This window comes from Pinus tabuliformis, chromosome 6 (genome assembly GCF_031772625.1).
Source record: "Pinus tabuliformis cultivar Carrire ecotype Pingquan chromosome 6, CPIR1, whole genome shotgun sequence".
Classification (NCBI taxonomy): Eukaryota; Viridiplantae; Streptophyta; class Pinopsida; order Pinales; family Pinaceae; genus Pinus; species Pinus tabuliformis.
Genome location: NC_142292.1, coordinates 578,080,281 through 578,094,067, shown reverse-complemented (window position 1 = coordinate 578,094,067; position 13,787 = coordinate 578,080,281).

The window sequence follows — 13,787 nt, the reverse complement described above, 5'->3', positions numbered from 1 at the left end:
TGGAGTTACTATCATTGAATTTACATTTATTATTTTTCATCTCATTCATGCATTGTAGGATATGTAAATGTTTAAGTAAAACTTTACCCTTGATGGTATTTAGTTGCCAGTAAATATCTAGTTTCCACATATATATAGTTCTATAGTACATAATGTTTCTTGTGTCAAGGATCCAACCTCCAATCTCCTCCTCCACCTTAGCATCTATGATGAATCTTATCTTTATCTTGGTCTTCCTTTAGCATCATGTATCTCTTACCTAATTTCAGGTGGGGTAGAATGCACATAGACAATTATTGAGCATTTTATAGAGAGTTCATCCTAAGAGAAAAAGGGAGGATGATGCACTTTTCTTCCTACAACCCATGAATCAATTTGGGAAAACCATATTAATAGGGGATAAAAATGAAAATTGCTAGGCTTGAAACCTAGTATGATGTAAGGATTACAATGTTTGCTAGGTGACTATGCATGAGATAAGGAAGAGTCAAGTTCGCTTAGGAAATCTAAGAATAAAAAATAAAAAATGAAGACCACATGGATCCAAGGAAATGAAGGCCAAAAATATCCCCCCCCCCCCCCCCCCCCCCCTCCCCCACCATACCTAAGCTCAATCATAGTTCTATCAAATCTAGTCACCATGTAGATAGAAAAATATAGTAACCAAGGAAAAATTTTAAACGAAGATTTTAAAGGGAAGGTAGATTCATTGAAAGAAAAAAGCCCATATATAACTAGAACCCCTTTTAAAATATAAACTAAACAACATAAATTCAAGGAAACAACTATAACACATAGACCCACTTTTTATGGTATATATAGAAAGAACAAACATAAGACTTGGAGATTGATGGAGATTTTGTTGTCACCAAATATCTCAAAACCAAATTAGTGTCACCAAGAACCACTATCGAATCTTCCACTGACCCTACTAAATAGTCTTCCCATTTGTAGAAATGAGGTACCAAACTTAGTTCTAGCCAATGCCCAGACCTATTAAAGCTTAAAAAATAATCAACCAAGGAGAACCAAGATAGATTGAAAACGAATTAGAAACAAAAAATGAATAGTTCCTAATTCCAAAATTCCTGAAATATACATATAGCTAACAATCAAATTCATCAGGTGACATTACCACTTTCTTGTAGTAAATTCCATTTCCTTTTATTTTCACCCCTTCTTCTACCATGAAAACACTTTTAACATATGTTCGCATGTCAATATTATGGTGCATTGATGGATATGTCATTGTCTTAACCCACTACCATGTTCCTACTATCTCCCTTTTCCTTCCCTCAAATTCATGGGAACCACTTACTTACCATTTCCAACTAGGAGGTGGCATAGATCTCCACCACCTCTAATCTTCTGGTCACATCAATACCCCATGTAATTACTCCATGATCGCTTGCCATGGGTAATATGCTCTATTGGATTGTTGGGGCTTGACCCAGGTTCAAATTTTAATTAACCAAACAAATCCCTGTACTACTAGCCCTTTCGGCAACAGTCTGCAGGGTGCGGACTGAGGTCTCACTCGAAGTAGTATGGGAGGGTGCTAGAACTGGGTTTCCACACCCTTGAGATGTCTGAGAGGTTCTATTGGTCCCACTGTTTGTCCCTACGCACAAGTCACTTCACGCATTTCTCTGTTCCTCACGCCCTCATACACTGCCTTCGCACAGCCGTAACTAGGGGTTGTGGAGCTCTGCACTGCTAGAGCCATGCTCTACGCTATTACCCGAGATCTTACTTATCTTCCTATACCAGTTAACTACCTTCGTGTACTTGGATGTCTTATGTTATAATTAGTTATGAAAAACATTCATATAAGTTCACGCAGAAAATAAATAGTATACTTGCAAATTATACCCAATCATATATTAAAACAGGAAAATATGCACAAAAATATGGTAAAATTCTCTTTATTGATTCTTCCAACGGTTACAAACTCAACCTGCCCTGCGCACTCAGTTGTATGGGTCCGCGCACTTAGCTGCAGACTACTATGCCTTTGCGCATTCAGCGATAGAGCCTTTCCCTATTCTACGACCCAAAGACACACTTTACACTTTTACTCAATCACTTTGACTTCTCATGCTCTTCTCCTATTCTCCATTAGTTATCTTATACACTTAGAGCCTCGCTCTATTTATACAATCCCATGGTCTGCGGACCATGGGTAGGTCTATCTGGCTGACATTACATTACAAAAAATAGGGCGGACAACCCTGTGACTCTATTATGATTTCGCACTCCATGCCCGCAATTCGCGAAGCTTTAAAAAAAGGATTTTGTCAAAACTTTGGCTTTAAGCCCCAAAACATGCCTTGGGGGGATTCCATGCCCAACATGGTCCTACATTACAATGTATATTGAGAGGCTCTTTAATTATATCATTCCACCTGTAATCTCAAGGTAGATTGCTAAATTTATTTTCATCATTCACCATCTTGTTAGCTAGCTTTTCACATGTACGTCTTACATGCTCCATTATAGGTAGTTATACCATAAAAGTTGGACTAGCACAACTTGCTTCTTCTAACAAACCCTTTACCTTGTTGGTATATGTGCCACAAAGTGTAGGAGATAAGGGACAACCTTTCTCTCCTTTTATCTAAAGGAGTCAATAATCTGGTTAGTCTCATTTACATGTCGCATACGGCCGACTAGAACTGCTACCACTATAATCTCTACGAGAACCCATACACGCCTAACACATGGAATACATGGTATATCAGGGGGGATTTTAACCTCAAACCACATACTTAACAGAAAATTCATATCACACCCATCAACAATCAAGTTGTCCCCTAAGGATAAGGGAAAACCTTACTTAAATTCTATATTACAATTAATTCCTTTCAACCAACCTTTACTGTTATTAAACTTGGAAACATTGATTTGTATAAACTTCTTTGATATCCTTACCTTTCCTTTTCCAATGAACTTAACCCCAAATAGTTTTAATTTTTTCTACTCCATGAGTGAATTAATAAAGAATTTTAAGGTAGGAATTCTAATTCCTTGAGAAAATGATATTGTTTTTCTTTACTTTTAAGAGTTGGAATTTTCCTCCAACTTTTCTTAAGATTTAACTTACATAGCCCAACCACTAATGAATTTTTTAGCAATCTTACACCCTTTATGTTATAAAATAATATTATATTTTAACATATTAATAGGTTAACGTACTCAATTATTTCATTTACAATAAATAATATATCATAATCAATATCTATATCAAACTTTATATTGTTTAGATTTAATAATTGCATCATAGTAATATCATTTATAGTTTATTATAATAATTGTAAGAAACAAATGCTTTTAACCATTAGGCCCACTTATTAATAAAATATAATAGAATATTAAAGTTTGAAAATTGATTTAGCTTACATTTAGTATAACTTCAATAAAAGTTTAAATGTGAATGTTAATTTAATCTTCACTTGGTAATAGAGTAATTCATATAACTTTGATTCTTGCATTTAGTATGACTTCAACTGATTGTTTCCTATTTGGTAACCCATGATCTTTTTTATGGTGTTTGAAGTGATGAAGAAAAAAATGAACTTAGGCTATTTAAGAATACAAAATCACATTATCTAAAAATATGTAGAATCAAAGACTATCTCTTTTATGGTCAATGGTGAATAGAGCATTATTTTCCCATTTCCAATATCTAAAAATATATACGTCTAATAACATATTTTATCAAATTAATTTAAACATTATAAAAAAATAAATTATTTCATATATAACATTTAATAGAAAAATATTTGAAGTCAAAGACTAACCAATTTATAGTCATTGATGAATTGAATGCTATATACACTACTTTGTAGCAAGGATAAAGAGAACATAGTAATAATACCCATCATAATGAAGTTTAGAAATTGATTTTGTTTTCATATTTGAACTAGGTAATATTGGTTTAATCTTAACTCACTAAAAAAATTAATTAATATAATTTTGATTTTGTTATTGACGAGTTTAGCATTGTTAATTTAGGATTTTTAGACCCATAATATTAGTTATCCCGTGATATTGGATATGATAAAGTCAAACCTTATCCATAAAAATTCAAACCTATTAACTAACTTATTTAATAAAGTTTGTTTATATATATATATATATATATATATATATATTATATTATATTTATTTATTTTTATTTACATCATATTTAAAATCAATTTTGATTATTTAGTCTTATTATATAAATATTATTTCTTACTAGCAATTGCATTAAATGTTGTAAAGGAAACACCATAAGTTCATAGCATATGAAAAAAAAGTATAGATCAAGAGTGATGTGATAGGTTATAGACCCTTATAAACACATGCAACATAACACATTGTAATACACTTAAGTTGTAAGTCATAGCATATGAAAAAAGAGCATAGATGAAGAGTGATGTGATATGTTATAGACCCTTATAAACACATGCAACATAACACATTGTAATACACTTACTGATAGCATATAAAAAATATCATAGATGAAGAGATGTGATATGTTATAGATCCTTATTATCAGATGCAACAGAACACATTGTAATACACTTATTCATTTATCAGAATTATATTATTTGAGATTGTTAATAATGTAAGTGTTTCACATTCAAGTAAAGGAAGAGTGTTGTGTTAGATTGTTATTACTGTACTTGTTTTGTTTTTTATCACCTCTCTATCATTCACACTTTTACTTTAAAGTTATTAGTAGGCTCAATTTATGCATAGATAAATGCAACCACCGTCTATACATAAGAACCACAGAGCTATCCATTATATTTCACTATAGATCCCTACTTTTTCTTACAAGAAAGTAGTTAGTGTATTACTCGTTTATGTTCCAAGATATATGTAAAAATGCATTGACAAAGCTTCAAAATATGCAAAGGAAATGGATATTCTCATTTCCACTTTCTATGGCGCCAAAATTTCTAGTTAACAAAGGGGCTAGGTAGATGTTAATGTTCTAATTGTGTTATGTTTCTATAAACATACTTGGAAAAACTAGGTGTGGCCATTTTAATGGGTGTTCTCATTTTAACTATTCATGGCATCAAAATTTCTAACTAAGAAAGAGGTAAGGTTGATGGTAAGAGCCTAATTGTGTTGATGGAAACATCCTAATTGAAATGGATATTGCATGGTGGTTTCTTAATCAGATTTAGGGTATTGGAGTGAGTTTGATCTAAATTGTTTAAATAAACCTTTTGATAAATAATCATTCATAAGGTATTGAAGTGAGTTTGATCTAAATTTTTTAAATCAATCTTTTGATAACTACTCATTCATATTTTTCTTTTTCCTATTTTGAAAAAACAATTGTACCAAATTTATTAATGAAAATAAATCCTCTTTTTAATTTTATGCAATTTCTAATTCTAAACTTCTTTCCACTTTTCAATCCAATCCTTAAACTATACTATACCACTGATTAGAACCATTTTAATCAATATAAAAATGCCACTTAATGTAATAACTATAATATTAAATGAATAAATAAATTATTAACATAATATGATCCCAAATTTCAAATTTACCAGCATGACAAATCTAACTCTCAACTTCTTTCCACTTCTGAATCCAATCTTAAAACTATGCCACTAGTTAAAACCATTTTAATCAATATAAAAATGCCACTTATTGTAGTAGATATAATATTAAATGAATTATTAATATGATATCAACCTAAATGCCAAATTTAGCAGATGAAGGTAATGTTCTGTCCACGCGACAAATCTCATTCTGAGACATGAACGATGATCGACTATGCCCGGATAAAACCAGCATTGTTCCAGAAATAATACTTAGTGAGGCCAATTGTATCCTATAATAATAAATGATTGGGACCACAGTTGAAATATACTTCACTTAAAAAAAATATTGGGCTACTAATTTTGATGCAGGAGCATCCAGCTCCGAGGAGACGAATGGCAGTTGACTGTCTCATGGAAGGAGAACAGAAACAGGACAAAGATTACATGCTTAGGTGGACAGGTCATTAGGCTTGTTGTTGTTTTCTTTTTAATTATTGTTTATTTCATTTTCCCAGAAGGTCGTTAGAGACCATAGCATTATAATTGTAAGTTGTTTTAGCTTAGGAGATAAATAGCATTTAGTTAACTTTTTATTAAAAGAAACTGGATGGCAGTTATAAAATTCTGGTTGAACAGTTCAACTGAAAAAGGGGAAGCAGTTATGCTCTCCATGTATTTAAAACAGAGAAAAAGGCAATGAAGAAAAACTCTCCAGCACAAGAGAAACAGACAGCAAAACAAAACCTCTGTAATACAAATAATGAGATATATTATTTTTGCCAACGAAATAACCTACTGTTAATAATTTCACATGTATGCATAAATTCTTTCTGTATGTTCTAAGAACGCAATTGGAACGACCAGCCATTAACTGTAACAGGAATCGAGACAACAAAAGGAGTTCTACAGACATACATTTCCAGCAAGCAAAAGTACAGAACCTTTCAGCTATTGCAATGACAACCAGGTACCAAGAAATACGAACTATTGTTTCATTTCATTTATAAATTAACATAAGCACTGTATGCAGAAAGGAAGGATAACTTAACATGATTCACCACATAATTGTGGTTGTTACAAGCAAAATAAATTACAAACTTTCTGAGCACTTGCCAAATACCAAACGCCTTCAAAAACAAGACCATACAAATTATTACATTAGAGCAGGGACATACGAGTCACTAAACGCCGGAAGAAGCACGACCGACACATTGCAACCACAACAGAACTAGCACCAAAATACCAAACCCTCCATAGCCTACAGTTACACTAAGGTCGGAGCAAACCCTACCAGTTTGCGAGATTAGCCGGGTTCGAGTGGTAACCGAAGGTTGAATGTGGACAAACCCTCGACAGCCAAGCCACCAAGGCAACCTGCACACAAAACAGAGCAAGGGTTAGAGCAGAGCTTGGAGCAACAAAAGGTAAGTTAACACAAAAAGAAATGGAAATGTGGAATAATGGAAACTCACGGCACTTACAGACAAGTTGACAAGGAGACCGGCGGAACCAAACCTGATAACCCAAGCTGAGACAAGGAACAGAAACCGTGAGAAGTTACAACAGGAGCAGGGATAGAGTAAAACAGAGAACCATAGGTTACCTTTGGAGGCGAGGACGAACACAGCCAACCGGTGCTAAGGTTGTGGATAATCTGTACAATGCAAACAACTAATTAACAGAACAAGAAGAAACCAGGTGACAGAGAGCGCCCATAAAAACAATAACTTACCATTACACACAGGAGAAGACCAGCAAGGTAACGCGCGCCCAAGAAACTCATTATCAAAGCAGAGAAAGCCCGAAGGCACAGCAAACCATCAGGAACTGCAACGGAGTAACACTCAGGACATGGGTATAGTGAATCGCCAGTAAAAACCACCGTGGAGCAGAACCAGGACCGAGCCCGGAGAATCGCCAACAAAACTCATAGAGCAGAGCTCGAGTTGAGCACGAGAGGAAGTAAAGTGACCCGAAAAACAAAGACTAGGGTTTAACAAAAGGCGGGAGGCGGATAGACCGGGAGAACCGGCAGGTGGCAACCCTCAACCGGGGAGGAGGGACAACAATTAAGACATACAGATTGCAATCAAGTCGAGCCTACGGAGAGTTGATATCAACACCCTTAGAAGTGACAGTTAGCCTACCCAAGTTGATTACCGAAGGGTCGAGAGGCCTGTAAAGTGCTAGCATGGGTCAAGTTATCCACGTCACGTTTTCCACACGTTGGTTAACGTTGGGTTGGGCCATCAAAAGTGGTATCAGAGCAGGTTTGTTGAGTAGGAGCAAATGGAGGTTGGCAGAAGAGGAAGAGGAAGAGGAAGAGCGGTCCGGAGGATAGCAGAAGAGGAACTCCGTGAGGAGATTCGCGCTTTGCGTGAGAGATTGGCAGTGGTGGAAGCTGGGGGAAGGAGAGACCCAGCAGATGATAGTGACGAAGATGTAGCAGAACCAGAAGATGAGTTTGAAGGGGTGACACCGGAATTTCGGTTATTAAAGTCAGTTTTGCTGTCTAGTCATAAGCCAAAGCATGAGCTACCCACTTATGACGGAAGTCTGTCTACAGACGTGTTACTGGATTGGTTAAGTGAAGTAAAAAAATATTTTGAATTTGAGGAAACTAGTGAGGACAAACAGGTGAAGTTCGCCGCCACCAAGCTGAAAGGACATGCGTCCTTGTGGCGGGACAACGTTCAGGCTGAAAGGAAGAGGCTACGCAAACAGCCTATAAGGAAGTGGGCCAGAATGGAGGCAAAACTGAAGGAAAAGTTTCTGCCGAAAGATTATCAGATTATGTTGTATAGACAGGTGCAGAACTTAAAACAGAGAGGGATGACTGTTAAAGAATTTACAGAGGAATTTTATAAATTGAATTTGCGAGCAGGTTATGTGGAAGATACCCCAGAAAAAACAGCCAGATATGTGAATGGTTTGAGGGGGGAAATACTGGATGAAATCGGTATCCTCTCACCCAGAACTTTGGATGAAGCATACCAGTTTGCACTGAAGGCAGAGGAGAAAATTAACCGGAAGCAAAATGCCAGGAGAGGAGGTGGAACTGGCAGAGGCAAGGGTAAGGCTTTTGGTAGAGGTAGAGGTACAGGTTCAAGTGAAGAAGGCAGCAGTTCTAAGTCTGCTGGTACAGCAGAAAAGGACAATAGCACTAGAGGAGGATGACCAGCTCAGCGAGGACGAGGAAATGGTCGGGGCAGGGGAACTGTCCAGTGTTATCGTTGCCACAAGTTGGGACACAAGTCGTATGACTGTCCTGAAGGTGAACCGGTAGGTGGAAGAGGAGCTTATGTTGCTCAGCCAGAGGATGCTGAGACAACACCTCAAGAAGTAGAGAACGCACCAGAAACAGGTGAAGCTTCGGTGTTGAATAAGGTGTTGTTAAAACCAGCAAAAGGAGTTGCAGAGCCTGATCAGCGAAAGGCTTTGTTCCGAATTGTTTGCAAGTAACAGGGTAAGTGCTGCAAACTGATCATCGACAGTGGAAGTACTGACAATTTAGTGGCTGTAGAGATGGTGGAGAAACTGGGATTGAAAAAGTTGAAGCACCCCACCCCCTACAAAGTGTCATGGCTGCAGAAAGGACATCAACTGTTAGTTGATGAACAGTGTGAGGTAGAGTTTCAGATAGGCAGGTATAAGGATAAAATTATCTGCGATGTTGTGCCAATGGATGTCTGTCATATATTGCTAGGACGACCCTGGTAGTTTGACAGAAGCGCAGTTCTTGACAAAAAAACCAATTTTTATAAGTTTGTCAAAGATGTGATCAAGCACACGCTTGTACCCATTAAGGAGGAAAGTACAGCAGAAACCAGTGGAGTGAAAGCATTGCTGATGGGCGGAAAGGAATTTATAAAACAAATTGAGGACAGTGATGTAAATTTTGCTGTCATACGAAGACCAAAACCAGTGATATTGCATACACAGATTTTAGATTTTCCCGAGGAAATCCAAAAGATGCTGCAGGAATTTGGAGACATCGTGGTGGATGACCTTCCAGATGAACTACCACCCAGGAGAGGTATTAGTCACTGTATTGACTTTATACCAGGGGCAAGTCTGCCAAATAAAGCAGCTTATCGTATGAGTCCTAAGGACCATGAAGAAATCAGGAAACAGGTCCAGGAGTTGTTGGACAAAGGGTTGATTAGAGAAAGCATGAGCCCCTGTGCAGTACCAACCGTTCTGGCTCCAAAGAAGGGAGGAGAATGGCGAATGTGCACAGATTCCAGAGCCATAAACAAAATTACTGTTAGGTACAGGTTTCCCTTACCAAGAATGGACGATATGATGGACTGTCTGAGCGGGGCGGCTTATTTCTCGAAGATTGACTTGAAGAGTGGATATCACCAGATTCGAATTCGGGAAGGAGATGAGTGGAAGACAACTTTCAAGACGAATGAAGGCTTATATGAGTGGCTGGTAATGCCATTTGGGTTGAGCAATGCTCCCAGCACGTTCATGCGCCTGATGAATGAGGTGCTGAAGGAATTCATTGGGAAGTTCGTAATAGTTTATCTGGATGATATTCTGATTTTTAGTAAAACTAGGGAAGAACATTTCAAGCATGTTCGGAGTGTGTTGAGGAAGCTGCAGCAAAACAAGCTGCTGATCAATCTGAAAAAGTGTACTTTTTTTCAGCGGGAGTTAGTATACCTGGGTTTCGTAATTGCAGAAAATGAATTGAAGATGGACCCAGAAAAGGTGGCAGCTATAGTTAGCTGGCCCTCTCCAAAAAGTTTATTTGAAGTCCGAAGTTTCCACGGACTAGCAAGTTTTTACAGGAAATTCATCAGGAATTTCAGCGAGATCTGCGCACCTATGCTGGATACAATCAAGAAAGCAAATCAGCCTTTTCACTGGACTGAGGCAGCGGAAGGTGGTTTTCAGAATTTGAAAAAGAAGATCACCGAAAGACCGATATTGAGGCTACCTGACTTCAACAAACTCTTTCAAGTTCGTTGTGATGCCAGTGGAACAGCCATTGGGGCAGTACTTAGTCAGGAGGACAGACCAGTCGCGTATTTCAGTGAAAAGCTGAACGAGAGTAGGCAGAAATACTCAACCTACGACAAAGAGTTTTACGCAATTATACAAGCGTTGAAGCATTGGAGGCATTATCTGTTAGGTAATGAGTTTGTTTTATTTACGGATAACTCTGCGTTACAGTACATTATGCAGCAACATAAATTGAACCATAAGCATGCAGCATGGGTTGAGTACCTACAGAATTTCACATTTGTACTAAAACATATTAGTGGTCAAGCAAATAAGGTGGCAGATGCATTAAGTAGGAGGACCCTACTCTTACAGGAGAGTACGATGCAGGTTTTGGGCTTTGAGCACCTGAGGGAACTATATCAAACAGATGCAGAATTTAAGGAGGCCTATGAGGCTTGCCAAAACCCTCTGTTGAGGAACAATAGCCTATGGTTAGACTACAATTTACAAGAAGGATTGATGTTTAAAGGGGGACAATTATGTATTCCCAACTGCTCTATGCGAGAGAACATTATTCAGGAAAAACACAGTGGGGGTCTGGCTGGACACTTTGGTATAGACAAGACGATTGCTCAGGTACGACATTTCTATTTTTGGCCAAAATTGCAGCGGGATGTGCAGAGGTACGTGAGTAGATGCAAAGTTTGTCAACTGGCAAAGGGTCACAGTCAGAACACTGGTCTTTATTTACCATTACCTATTCCAAGCCGACCATGGGACTCCGTCAGCATGGATTTTGTTCTGGGTTTGCCTAAGACACAACGGGGCTTCGATTCAGTAATGGTTGTGGTAGATCGATTTTCAAAGATGGCACACTTTGTACCTTGCAAGAAAACCAGTGATGCTACTTATATAGCACATCTGTTTTTTACTGAGATCGTTCGATTGCATGGACTTCCAAGGTCCATTATCTCTGACAGGGATGTCAAGTTCACCGATCATTTTTGGCGAACTCTGTGGAAAACGTTGAATACCCAGTTACAGTTCAGCTCCGCTTATCATCCGCAGACTGATGCTCAGACGGAAGTTGTAAACAGGAGTCTGGGAAACTTACTTCGGAGTTTAATAGGTGAAAACTCCCAGACGTGGGACCGTGCACTCGCTCAGGCGGAATTCGCATATAACGATTCACCTAATCGCAGCACTGGTTATAGTCCTTTTCAGATTTTGTATGGCATGCATCCACGTGGAGTGCATGAATTACGAGATTTGGGGAAGCTCAAAAAACGAAGTGCTGATGGAGAAGATTTCGCTCAAGCAATGAGTAATTTACATGAGCAGGTCAAGCTGAAATTACAGGACAACAGTCAAAGGTATAAACAGCGAGCTGATTCAAGGCGTCGGGAATTTCAGTTCAACGTTGGGGATGAAGTCCTTGCGTATTTACGTAAGGAGCGGTTTCCAAAATGGGAGTACAACAAGTTAAAATTTAAGAAGATCGATCCCTGTAAAATCATTTGCAAATTTTCTGCGAACGCCTATGAGCTACAGTTGCCACCAAGGATTGGTATTTCTCCCATTTTTAACGTGGCAGATCTGTTCCCTTATGTCACTGATTCGGAAGACGATACAACAACAAGACCACCGTGGGACACCAGTTATTAAGAAAGTTCATGGATGAGACAGATGCCAACGGCACCACCCCTTGAGATCGAAAGGATTCTGGACACACAGGTAGCTAGGCGCACACATAGAAAGAAATATATGCTGTATTTGGTCAAGTGGAAGAACCGTCCGATAGAGGACAGTTCTTGGCTTAACGCAACGCAGAGTCAGAAATCCGGCTATTCTGTCGACGACCTCATGGAACGGAGCCATGACTTTTTGCCATGACTTAGTGAGGTCTATCGTAGGTATAATAAAAAATGATCAGGATTACACTTAAACATATTTTATTTGAAAAAGAGAAATATTGACCTACTATTTTCATATATAGATAAAATTTAATTTTTTTAACGTTTTCTTTTAATTACCAGAATATTATAATCAGCATGATTTTTTTTAATAATGTTAATGAATGAAATTACATTTGAGAATGAAAATTAGTGATAACTCTCAATATTATTAATTTGACAATTCAAATATGATTTTAACAGCTGAATTACCATAAATTTTCCTACCATAAACAAAAATCCATCTTTATATCAAAATTAAATAAATAATTGGAAAACAAACCCAACTATATCAACAGATTCGGAAGTCCCATTCGTTGACAATTTTCCATTCTCAATATTTGTCACGATGCACGCAAACTACTCACTAGCAAGGGATACAACATGACCGAGTAAACGGCCTGTCAGGCCAGGGTAACTCCACATTGAACGAGCGAAAACACTGATTGATTTTATTCATTAGCTAACACATTATTTATACATATACAAAATGGATCAGTTCATCTTCTAGATGACTGTCCAGCTTCACCTCATCCGTTTCGGATTAGGTGTCAACATTCCCCCCTTAATCTGAAGGGATGTTGGTGAGTCCAAGCATCATTTTGAATCTTTCAAGCTTTTCTCTTCCAAGCGCTTTGGTGAAGATGTCTGCAATTTGCTCGTTTGTGGAACAATGATGGAGATGGATTTTTTTGGCCTCAACATGATGTCGGATCAGATGATATTTAGTATTGATGTGCTTAGTATGATCATGGAACTTTGGGTTCTTGGCCAACTTTATTGCAGATGTGTTATCAATCATGAGTGGAGTTGATTGTATTTGTTTTACCTGCAAATCTTCAAGAATTTTCCTGAGCCACACAATTTCTTTCGTTGCTTCAGCTCCTGCCACATATTCTGCTTCTGTTGTGGAATCTGCTGGTACTGATTGTTTGCGTGATCTCCAGGAGACAGCTCCTGATCCAAGACTCATAGCATATCCTGAAGTAGATACCCCAGTTTCTTTGTCTCCATCGAAGTCTGAATCAGAGTATCCAATCAAGTTGAAGTCGTCCACCTGTGTATACTTGATTCCAAGGTCTTGAGTTCCCTTCAAGTACCTTAGAACTCTTTTTGCAGCAGACCAATGTCCTTCACAAGGCTTTTGCATAAACCTGGAGAGGAGTCCAACAACAAATGAAATGTCTGGTCTGGTAGTAGTGAGGTAGATGAGACTTCCTACAAGCTGTCTATACTTTGTTGCATCCTCAAATTCTTTTCCTTCAATAGATGTGAGCTTCAAGTTTTGTTCCATTGGAGTAGAAATGGGATTGCACTCTGTCATCCC